Source organism: Oncorhynchus masou, unplaced genomic scaffold (genome assembly GCF_036934945.1).
Source record: "Oncorhynchus masou masou isolate Uvic2021 unplaced genomic scaffold, UVic_Omas_1.1 unplaced_scaffold_1409, whole genome shotgun sequence".
NCBI classification, from domain to species: domain Eukaryota; kingdom Metazoa; phylum Chordata; class Actinopteri; order Salmoniformes; family Salmonidae; genus Oncorhynchus; species Oncorhynchus masou.
The window spans coordinates 1-12,143 of NW_027004029.1; the positions used below are offsets into that span (position 1 = coordinate 1).

The following is a 12,143-nucleotide window of genomic DNA, read 5'->3' on the forward strand; positions in this document are numbered from 1 at the left end:
GACAAGCAGACAGAGTGATACTTAGAATACAGAGAGACAGACAAGCAGACAGTGATACTTAGAATACAGAGAGACAGACAACAGACAGTGATACTTAGAATACAGAGAGACAGACAAGCAGACAGAGTGATACTTAGAATACAGAGAGACAGACGAGCAGACAGAGTGATACTTAGGAATACAGAGACAGACAGACGAGCAGACAGAGTGATACTTAGGAATACAGAGAGACAGACGAGCAGACAGAGTGATACTTAGGAATACAGAGAGACAGACGAGCAGACAGAGTGATACTTAGGAATACAGAGACAGACAGAGTGATACTTAGGAATACAGAGACAGACAGACAAGCAGAGTGATACTTAGAAATACAGAGACAGACAGACGAGCAGACAGAGTGATACTTAGGAATACAGAGACAGACAGACGAGCAGACAGAGTGATACTTAGGAATACAGAGACAGACAAATACTCATCAGTCACTTCTACTATTACCAGAAGAATGAGTGGCAGAGAAGAATATTATCACAGACTATAGCATTAAGGTGAAGGCTGTAGTTACTCAGCACTCACCTCATGACACTATTCAGTGACTGTGTTCCTTTATACCTCAGTTATAACAGTAACTGGCCCTCTGTTTAACTGTATCTTGGTCCGTCATCAGGTGCGAACTCGACCGGAGGCTGAATTCAGTCGAGCCTAAGAATCATTCACAATCTCAGTCATATATGCTCTAGCTTATCAGTCATCAGATTAAGTGAAATGTACTGGTGTACATTGCTTTGACGCACACACACACACACACACACACACACACACACACACACACACACAACAAAGCTTATCTGTTATCAACAGATCGCTGTATCAAGACCAAAAAAAGACGATACCGATTAATCTGCCATATTTTTAAAATGTATTTGTAATAATGACAATTACAACAATACTGAATGAACACTTATTTTAACTTAATATAATACATCAATAAAAATCAATTGAGCCTCAAATAAATAATGAAACATGTTCAATTTGGTTTAAATAATGCAAAAACAAAGTGTTGGAGAAGTTCACGTGCAACATGTGCCATGTAAAAAAGCTAATGTTTGAGTTCCTTGCTCAGAACATGAGAACATATGAAAGTTGGTGGTTCCTTTTAACATGAGACTTCAATATTCCAAGATAAGAGGTTTTAGTTGAAGTTAATATAGTATTTATAGGACTATTTCTCTCTATACCATTTGTATTTCATATACCTTTGACTATTGGATGTTCTTATAGGCACTATAGTATTGCCAGTGTAACAATATAGCTTCCGTCCCTCTCCTCGCCCCTACCTGGGCTCGAACCAGGAACACATCGACAACAGCCACCCTCGAAGCAGCGTTACCCATCGCTCCACAAAAGCCGCAGCCCTTGTCGAGCAAGGGGAATAGCTACTCCAAGTCTCAGAGCGAGAGACGTTTGAAACAGTATTAGCGCACACCCAGCTAACTAGCTAGCCATTTCACATCGGTTACACCAGCCATTAGGCTGATAGGCTTGAAGTCATAAACAGCACTGTGCTTGCAAAGAGCTGCTGGCAAAACGCACAAAAGTGCTGTTTGAATGAATGCTTACGAGCCTGCTGCTGCCTACCATCGCTCAGTCAGACTGCTCTATCAAATCATAGACTTAATTATAACATAGTAACACACAGAAATACGAGCCTTTGGTCATTAATGTGGTCGAATCCGGAAACTATCATTTCGAAAACAAAACGTTTATTCTTTCAGTGAAATACGGAACCGTTCAGTATTTTATCAAACATTTGGCATCCCTAAGTCTAAATATTCTTGTTACATTGCACAACCTTAAATGTTATGTCATAATTCCGTAAAATTATGGCAAATTAGTTCAATGAGCCAGGCTGCCTCTGGCAGGTTTACCCCTGACTCTGCGTGCAATGAACGCAAGAGAAATGACACAATTTCACCTGGTTAATATTGCCTGCTAACCTGGATTTCTTTTAGCTAAATATGCAGGTTTAAAAATATATACTTCTGTGTATTGATTTTAAGAAAGGCGTTGATGTTTATGGTTAGGTTCAGTCGTCCAACGATTGTGCTTTTTCGCAAATGCGCTTTTGTTAAATAATCCCCCAGCGTTGCATCGATTATATGCAACGCAGGACACGCTAGATAAACTATTAACTTCATCAACCATGTGTAGTTATAACTAGTGATTATGATTGATTGATTGTTTTTTATAAGATAAGTTTAATGCTGGCTAGCAACTTACCTTGGCTTCTACTGCATTCGCGTAACAGGCAGGCTCCTCGTGGAGTGCAATGCAACGTTGGACTAGTTATCTAGTTAACTGTAAGGTTGCAAGATTGGTTCCCCCAAGCTGACAAGGTGAAAATCTGTGTTTGTCCGTTCAGTGTGTTGACTCACTTCACTAAAACAGTAAGGCTTTAAAGGTTTGATTTCTTCTCATGATCCGTTGTTTCTTGACACACATGTTGTGTGAAAAGCAACCTTGAAATGTACTCAAATGCTGTATAAGAAAAGACTCCTCAGAAATGTGGCCGTAACTTAAGGTCTTTAATGCTCTTTCTGATACTCTTTCATCAAATGTCTCAGTGAAGTTGAGTTGTAGTGTTTTCATGTCGACTGCAGGGCCCTTGGGCCCTAGTCCAAAAGTGGTGCACTGTAGGGGCAAAGTGTGCCATTTGAGACTCGATCTTAGTGTCAAGGGACGCAGAGGAAATTGATTCATTTATCTTTTTGGCAGTGACTATGCATTTCACAATTTCTGTTGTTGTTGCATCAGGTCCTTGAACAGGGGAGGAAATAAGCATTGTCATTGTTCAGGAGGAACAGGGGAGGAAATAAGCATTCTCCCTGTTCAGGAGGAAATAAGCATGCTCATTGTTCAGGAGGAAATAAGCATTCTCATTGTTCAGGAGGAAATAAGCATTCTCATTGTTCAGGAGGAAATAAGCATTCTCATTGTTCAGGAGGAAATAAGCATTCTCATTGTTCAGGAGGAAATAAGCATTCTCATTGTTCAGGAGGAAATAAGCATTCTCGTTGTTCAGGAGGAAATAAGCATTCTCATTGTTCAGGAGGAAATAAGCATTCTCGTTGTTCAGGAGGAACAGGGGAGGAAATAAGCATTCTCATTGTTCAGGAGGAAATAAGCATTCTCATCATTCATTAGGAACATGGGAGGAAATAAGCATTCTCATTGTTCAGGAGGAACAGGGGAGGAAATAAGCATTCTCATTGTTCAGGAGGAACAGGGGAGGAAATAAGCATTCTCATTGTTCAGGAGGAACAGGGAGGAAATAAGCATTCTCATTGTTCAGGAGGAACAGGGAGGAAATAAGCATTCTCATTGTTCAGGAGGAACAGGGGAGGAAATAAGCATTCTCATTGTTCAGGAGGAACAGGGGAGGAAATAAGCATTCTCATTGTTCAGGAGGAACAGGGGAGGAAATAAGCATTCTCATTGTTCAGGAGGAACAGGGGAGGAAATAAGCCTTCTCATCATTCATTAGGAACATGGGAGGAAATAAGCATTCTCATTGTTCAGGAGGAACAGGGGAGGAAATGAGCATTCTCATTGTTCAGGAGGAACAGGGGAGGAAATAAGCCTTCTCATCATTCATTAGGAACATGGGAGGAAATAAGCATTCTCATTGTTCAGGAGGAACAGGGGAGGAAATGAGCATTCTCATTGTTCAGGAGGAACAGGGGAGGAAATAAGCATTCTCATCATTCATTAGGAACATGGGAGGAAATAAGCATTCTCATTGTTCAGGAGGAACAGGGGAGGAAATAAGCATTCTCATTGTTCAGGAGGAACAGGGGAGGAAATAAGCATTCTCATTGTTCAGGAGGAACAGGGGAGGAAATAAGCCTTCTCATCATTCATTAGGAACATGGGAGGAAATAAGCATTCTCATTGTTCAGGAGGAACAGGGGAGGAAATGAGCATTCTCATTGTTCATTAGGAACAGGGGAGGAAATAAGCATTCTCATTGTTCATTAGGAACAGGGGAGGAAATGAGCATTCTCATTGTTCAGGAGGAAATAAGCATTCTCATCATTCATTAGGAACATGGGAGGAAATAAGCATTCTCATTGTTCAGGAGGAAATGAGCATTCTCATCATTCATTAGGAACATGGGAGGAAATAAGCATTCTCATTGTTCATTAGGAACAGGGGAGGAAATGAGCATTCTCATTGTTCATTAGGAACAGGGGAGGAAATAAGCATTCTCATTGTTCATTAGGAACAGGGGAGGAAATGAGCATTCTCATTGTTCAGGAGGAAATAAGCATTCTCATCATTCATTAGGAACATGGGAGGAAATAAGCATTCTCATTGTTCATTAGGAACAGGGGAGGAAATGAGCATTCTCATTGTTCAGGAGGAACAGGGGAGGAAATAAGCATTCTTGTCACGGCTTTCGTTGTGGGAAAGAGGAGCGGACCAAAATGCAGCGTAGTTGTGATTCATTTTATTTAATAAGGAAACTATACACGATTAAACTAACAAAATAACAAACATACGAAAACAGCCCTGTCTGGTGCAAAACACAGAGACAGGAACAATCACCCACAAACACACAGTGAAACCCAGGCTACCAAAAATATGGTTCCCAATCAGAGACAATGACTAACACCTGCCTCTGATTGAGAACCATATCAGGCCATACATAGAAATAGACAAACAAGACATCCAACATAGAATGCCCACTCAGATCACACCCTGACCAACCAAAACATAGAAACATACAAATAAACTATGGTCAGGGTGTGACAATTATAATTGTTCAGGAGGAACAGGGGAGGAAATAAGCATTCTAATTGTTCAGGAGGGACAGATGAGGAAATGAGCATTCTCATTGTTCAGGGGGAACAGGGGAGGAAATGAGCATTATAATTGTTCAGGAGGAACAGAGGAGGAAATAAGCATTCTAATTGTTCAGGGGGAACAGGGGAGGAAATGAGCATTATAATTGTTCAGGAGGAACAGAGGAGGAAATAAGCATTCTAATTGTTCAGGGGGAACAGGGGAGGAAATGAGCATTCTAATTGTTCAGGGGGAACAGAGGAGGAAATGAGCATTCTCATTGTTCAGGAGGAACAGAGGAGGAAATGAGCATTCTCATTGTTCAGGAGGAACAGAGGAGGAAATGAGCATTCTCATTGTTCAGGAGGAACAGAGGAGGAAATGAGCATTCTCATTGTGGTAGCTCGTCTGTTTGATATTTTTTATATTTTGTGTCCACTGGATTAGAAAGCTAGAATGATTTGGCTGTCAAGCTAATTTCCCTCTGCAGGAAAATATAAGCATACAGCCATAAAACAATGGCAACACACACATATGGACAGTTTGCACACACACACACACACACACACACACACACACACACCCTAGACTAGATGAGTAACTGTTTTGGTCTTTGATTGCAGGATGGACTTTGATGACGAGGATGGGGAAGGACCCAGTAAATTTTCAAGGTGAGAACAGTGAACGATGGCCCACTGATATTTCCATGTAATAAGTATCACTCATTGTTATAACAAATGACTCTTTCTATGAGAAGCAGTCAAGTTCTAGACTTGAAGTTGTTGCTATGAGTGTTTATTATACAGAATTCCATATTTTGTACAATCATTCCTTGTTGTCATCTTATTGCTATGGACATTCAATCACATTTACCAAACCCATTGTTTCATATTTTCAAGCGTTTTAACATTTTTGATCTGTTAAACGTTTTTTGTTCCTCAAAAGCAGCTTCAGCTGTCGTTCCACCCACAGGCATTCTCTCACGTGTTGTTTTTCTCCAACGTGTGGTTTTTCCTCTTCTGTGATCTCTCAGATTTATCCAGAGTTCTCTGGCAGCAGTGGTCTCTGTTAGTGGAGTGGAGACAATGCCCTCTGCTGGGAGAAGATAAACTACAACAGCATGTTGTATATACTGAGAAACACACTACTACCTCTACCACATTACTAACTCTCTCATTTTAAAATTGATGAGAAGAGCCTACCAAACAACCAGAGCCCTTTGACCAAAAATGCCACATTGATAAATAGTGGGCTTTGTTGCAGACATCCAGCATGCCACAGTTTATTATACAAAGTGTTCTCACACACCTTCTGAACGTCTCTTGTTACTCCATACCTTACCAGGCCACAGGAAGTCCTATTTACCAGGTTCTCTCCCCTGTCTAGTCCACTCTAGTGAGGCCTTCTTAGAGGCCAGAGAGTACCGATCCCATAGGGCTCTGGTCAAAAGTTGTGCACTACATAGGGAATAGTTAGCACTTTTACAGCCACTTAATACAACGCATGCCCATTTTCTGCTGTTACACCCATTACCTGTCCTGTGATGTTGCTCTCATCAAAATATCTCACACTTTTTAAATCCCATAAATAGCATGTGTATCATTCTAATTGTACATGTGTTATCCCATATTCAGGCTACCATGTTCAGGTTACTGTGTTAGGGTGTGTTCAGGCTACCGTGTTCAGGGTGTGTTCAGGCTACCGTGTTTAGACTATGGTTATCAGTCTGTGTTAGGCTACTGTTCTCAGTCTACTGTTCTCAGTCTACTGTTCTCAAGCTACTGTGTTTAGACAATGGTTATCAGTCTACTGTGTCAGGCTACTGTGTTAGTGTGGTCAGGCTACCGTGTTTAGACTATGGTTATCATTCTACTGTGTTAGGCTACTGTTCTCAGGCTACTGTGTTCAGGCTACCGTGTTTAGACTATGGTTATCATTCTACTGTTCTCAGGCTACTGTTCTCAGGCTACCGTGGTCATGCTACTGTGTTCAGGTGTTTGCGTCTCAGCGAGTGGTGTCCCAGGTGTTACATGCTGTGTTTCTTCTCTGCTCCTCTCTCTAGGTATGATGATGATGATCAGATACCTGGTGATGATAAGGAGAGATATGCCAGGTAGGCCTGGCCTGCTAGAGCTCCATAGGATTTCACTGACTCACCCCACCTCCCAGGGCTTGACTAAAACACTTACCTAACGTTTACAGCGGTGTCAGGTTACACCTGCTCTTTTCACCAGTGAATAAACCACTACATGCATTTGTTTTTAAACACTAACTGTTAAGCATGGATAAAAGGGATGTTTTTACAGTTGTCTTTCATTCCTTAACCTCTAGTGTCGAGCAATCCCGTATCCGGGAGCGTAATCATAGCCTCAAGCTCATTAGCATAACGCAACGTTAACTATTCATGAAAATCACAAATGAAATGAAATAAATATATTGGCTCACAAGCTTCGCCTTTTGTTAACAACACTGTCATCTCAGATTTTCAAAATATGCTTTTCAACCATAGCTACACAAGCATTTGTGTAAGAGTATTGATAGCTAGCATAGCATTAAGCCTAGCATTCAGCAGGCAACATTTTCACAAAAACAAGAAATCATTCAAATAAAATAATTTACCTTTGAAGAACTTCGGATGTTTTCAATGAGGAGACTCTCAGTTAGATAGCAAATGTTCAGTTTTTCCAAAAAGATTATTTGTGTAGGAGAAATCGCTCCGTTTTGTTCATCACGTTTGGCTAAGAAAAAAGAACGAAAATTCAGTCATTACAACGCCAAACTTGTTTCCAAATTAACTCCATAATATCGACAGAAACATGGCAAACGTTGTTTAGAATCAATCCTCAAGGTGTTTTTCACATATTGGGGCGGCAGGGTAGCCTAGTGGTTAGAGCGTTGGACTCGTAACTGGAAGGTTGCGAGTTCAAACCCCCGAGCTGACAAGGTACAAATCTGTCATTCTGCCCCTGAACAGGCAGTTAACCCACTGTTCCCAGGCTGTCATTGAAAATAAGAATTTGTTCTTAACTGACTTGCCTGGTTAAATAAAGGTAAAAAAAAAAATATATATCTATTTGATGATAAATCATTCGTGGCAGTTGCCTTTCTCCTCTGAACCTAATGGAAAAGTGGACGCAGCTGGAGATTGCGCAATAATTTCAACGGAGGACACCAAGCGGACACCTGGTAAATGTAGTCTCTTATGGTCAATCTTCAAATGATATGCCTACAAATACGTCACAATGCTGCAGACACCTTGGGGAAATGACAGAAAGTCATAGGCTCATTCCTGGCGCATTCACAGCCATATAAGGAGACATTGGAACACAGCGCATTCAAAATCTGGGGCATTATGAAATTTCATCTTGGTTTCGCCTGTAGCATTAGTTCTGGGGCACTCACAGACAATATCTTTGCAGTTTTGGAAACGTCAGTGTTTTCTTTCCAAAGCTGTCAATTATATGCATAGTTGAGGATCTTTTCGTGACAAAATATCTTGTTTAAAACGGGAACGTTTTTTCATCCCAAAATTAAAAGAGCGCCTCCTATATCGAAGAAGTTAATGGAAATATCAGGTGTAAACTTAATTTCAAACAGTGCAGCCAAGCGCTGAGTGAATTTGACCCACAGAGATGTGGAGACTTGGATAGAATACAGTCAAAAGGTAAGCCTGAATGCCCAGGGACTTTAAATGGAAAGCCTAAAGCCTAAATGCCCAGGGATTTCAGATGGAAAGCCTAAATGCCCAGGGATTTCAGATGGAAAGCCTAAATGCCCAGGGATTTCAGATGGAAAGCCTAAATGCCCAGGGATTTCAGATGGAAAGCCTAAATGCCCAGGGATTTCAGATGGAAAGCTTAAATGCCCAGAGATTTCAGAAGGAAAGCCTAAATGCCCAGAGATTTCAGATGGAAAGCCTAAATTCCCAGGGATTTCAGATGGAAAGCCTAAATTCCCAGGGATTTCAGATGGAAAGCCTAAATGCCCAGGGACTTCAAGTAAATCATACCAAATAAAAAATCAATCAAGCTCCCCTAGTTTATATTGGTAACTCTGAATACAAACCTACTTTTCAAAATTGTCAATTTATTAATCTGACGTTTTATTCATCATTCATCTTCATAATGTATTTATGCCACCAGACCTGCTATGGAAATGAAGGATGTGTCCCAAATGGCTCCCTATTCAGTTAGTGCTGACTAAAAAAGGGCTTGTATGGAAACCTCACCTATTCAGTTAGTGCTGACTCAAAAAGGGCTTGTATGGAAACCTCACCCTATTCAGTTAGTGCTGACTCAAAAAGGGCTTGTATGGAAACCTCACCCTATTCAGTTAGTGCTGACTCAAAAAGGGCTTGTATGGAAACCTCACCCTATTCAGTTAGTGCTGACTCAAAAAGGGCTTGTATGGAAACCTCACCTATTTGGGACATTAGAATAAAAGCCTGAAACAATGTCTAAAGACTATTCACAACAAGTGGAAGCCATAGGGAACGGAATCTGGGTCCTATCCCTTTAAAAGGTGGATAGGCTTTCATTGGAAAAACAGCCATTTCAAAATAATGGCACTTCCTGGGTAGATTTTCCTCAGGTTTTCGCCTGCCATTTCAGTTCTGTTATACTCACATACATTATTTTAACAGTTCTAGAAACTTTGGAGTGTTTCCTATCCAAATCTACTAATTATATGCATACCCTAGAGTAGCAGGCAGTTTACTTTGGGCACATTTTTCATCCGGAGGTAAAAATAGTGCCCCTACCCTAGTGAGGTTAACATGATTTTGGAATGACTACCTCTGTACCCCACACATACAATTTTCTGTAAGGTCCCTCAGTCGAGACATGAATTTCAAACACAGATTCAACCACAAGACCACAGGTTTTCCAATGCCTAGCAAAGAAGGGCATCTATTGGTACATGGGTAAAAAAATTAATTAGATATTGAAAATTCCTTTGGGCGTGGTGGAGTTATTCATTACACTTTAGATGGTATATCAATACACCCAGTCACTACAAAGACACAGGCGTCCTTCCTAACTCAGTTGCCAGAGAGGAAGGAAACCGCTCAGGGATTTCACCATTAGGCCAATGGTGACTTTTTAAAACAGTTATTTTAAAACTGAGGATGGATCAACAACATTGCAGTTACTCCACAATACTAACCTAATTGACAGAGTGAAAAGAAGGAAGCCTGTACAGAATGCAAATATTCAAAAACATGCATCCTGTATTCAGCAAAGCAATTCACTTTGTGTCCTGCAAACAAAGTGTCACGTTTGGGGCAAATCCAATACAACACATTACTGAGTACCACTCCATATTTTCAAGCATAGTAGTGGCTGCATCATGTTATGGGTATGCTTGTAATTGTTAAGGACTATGGAATTTTTCAGGATAAAAAAATGTATTGAATGGAGCTAAGTACAGCCAAAATCCTAGAGGAAAACCTAGTTAAGTCTCCTTTCCAACAGACACTGGGAGAGAAATTCAACTTTCAGAAGGACAATAACCTAAAACACAAGGCCACATTTACAATGGAGTTGCTTACCATTGACATCATTTACATTTAAGTCATTTGGCAGACGCTCTTATCCAGAGCGACTTACAAATTGGTGAATTCACCTTATGACATCCAGTGGAACAGCCACTTTACAATAGTGCATCTAAATCATTTAAGGGGGGGGGTGAGAAGGATTACTTTATCCTATCCTAGGTATTCCTTAAAGAGGTGGGGTTTCAGGTGTCTCCGGAAGGTGGTGATTGACTCCGCTGTCCTGGCGTCGTGAGGGAGTTTGTTCCACCATTGGGGGCCAGAGCAGCGAACAGTTTTGACTGGGCTGAGCGGGAACTGTACTTCCTCAGTGGTAGGGAGGCGAGCAGGCCAGAGGTGGATGAACGCAGTGCCCTTGTTTGGGTGTAGGGCCTGATCAGAGCCTGGAGGTACTGCGGTGCCGTTCCCCTCACAGCTCCGTAGGCAAGCACCATGGTCTTGTAGCGGATGCGAGCTTCAACTGGAAGCCAGTGGAGAGAGCGGAGGAGCGGGGTGACGTGAGAGAACTTGGGAAGGTTGAACACCAGACGGGCTGCGGCGTTCTGGATGAGTTGTAGGGGTTTAATGGCACAGGCAGGGAGCCCAGCCAACAGCGAGTTGCAGTAATCCAGACGGGAGATGACAAGTGCCTGGATTAGGACCTGCGCCGCTTCCTGTGTGAGGCAGGGTCGTACTCTGTGGATGTTGTAGAGCATGAACCTACAGGAACGGGCCACCGCCTTGATGTTAGTTGAGAACGACAGGGTGTTGTCCAGGATCACGCCAAGGTTCTTAGCGCTCTGGTAGGAGGACACAATGGAGTTGTCAACCGTGATGGCGAGATCATGGAACGGGCAGTCCTTCCCCGGGAGGAAGAGCAGCTCCGTCTTGCCGAGGTTCAGCTTGAGGTGGTGATCCGTCATCCACATTGATATATCTGCCAGACATGCAGAGATGCGATTCGCCACCTGGTCATCAGAAGGGGGAAAGGAGAAGATTAATTGTGTGTCGTCTGCATAGCAATGATAGGAGAGACCATGTGAGGTTATGACAGAGCCAAGTGACTTGGTGTATAGCGAGAATAGGAGAGGGCCTAGAACAGAGCCCTGGGGGACACCAGTGGTGAGCGCGTGGCGAGGAGACAGATTCTCGCCACGCCACCTGGTAGGAGCGACCTGTCAGGTAGGACGCAATCCAAGCGTGGGCCGCGCCGGAGATGCCCAACTCGGAGAGGGTGGAGAGGAGGATCTGATGGTTCACAGTATCGAAGGCAGCCGATAGGTCTAGAAGGATGAGAGCAGAGGAGAGAGAGTTAGCTTTAGCAGTGCGGAGCGCCTCCGTGATACAGAGAAGAGCAGTCTCAGTTGAATGACTAGTCTTGAAACCTGACTGATTTGGATCAAGAAGGTCATTCTGAGAGAGATAGCGGGAGAGCTGGCCAAGGACGGCACGTTCAAGAGTTTTGGAGAGAAAAGAAAGGTCTGTAGTTGTTGACATCGGAGGGATCGAGTGTAGGTTTTTTCAGAAGGGGTGCAACTCTCGCTCTCTTGAAGACGGAAGGGACGTAGCCAGCGGTCAGGGATGAGTTGATGAGCGAGGTGAGGTAAGGGAGAAGGTCTCCGGAAATGGTCTGGAGAAGAGAGGAGGGGATAGGGTCAAGCGGGCAGGTTGTTGGGCGGCCGGCCGTCACAAGAAGCGAGATTTCATCTGGAGAGAGGGGAGAAAGAGGTCAGAGCACAGGGTAGGGCAGTGTGAGCAGAACCAGCGGTGT

The 12,143-nt window shown here is 42.6% G+C and overlaps 1 protein-coding gene across 1 annotated transcript in view; it reads left to right on the forward strand.

The window, feature by feature from the left end:
- The first annotated feature begins 5,470 nt into the window (after nucleotides 1-5,470).
- The window catches only part of LOC135530742 (aryl hydrocarbon receptor nuclear translocator 2-like), a 129,783-nt gene continuing 123,110 nt past the window's right edge, over nucleotides 5,471-12,143 (forward strand). The window contains exons 1-2 of the mRNA XM_064958942.1: nucleotides 5,471-5,513; nucleotides 6,905-6,955. The gene's annotated coding sequence lies outside the window, so the exon portion shown is untranslated. The remainder of the gene's footprint in view (nucleotides 5,514-6,904; nucleotides 6,956-12,143) is intronic.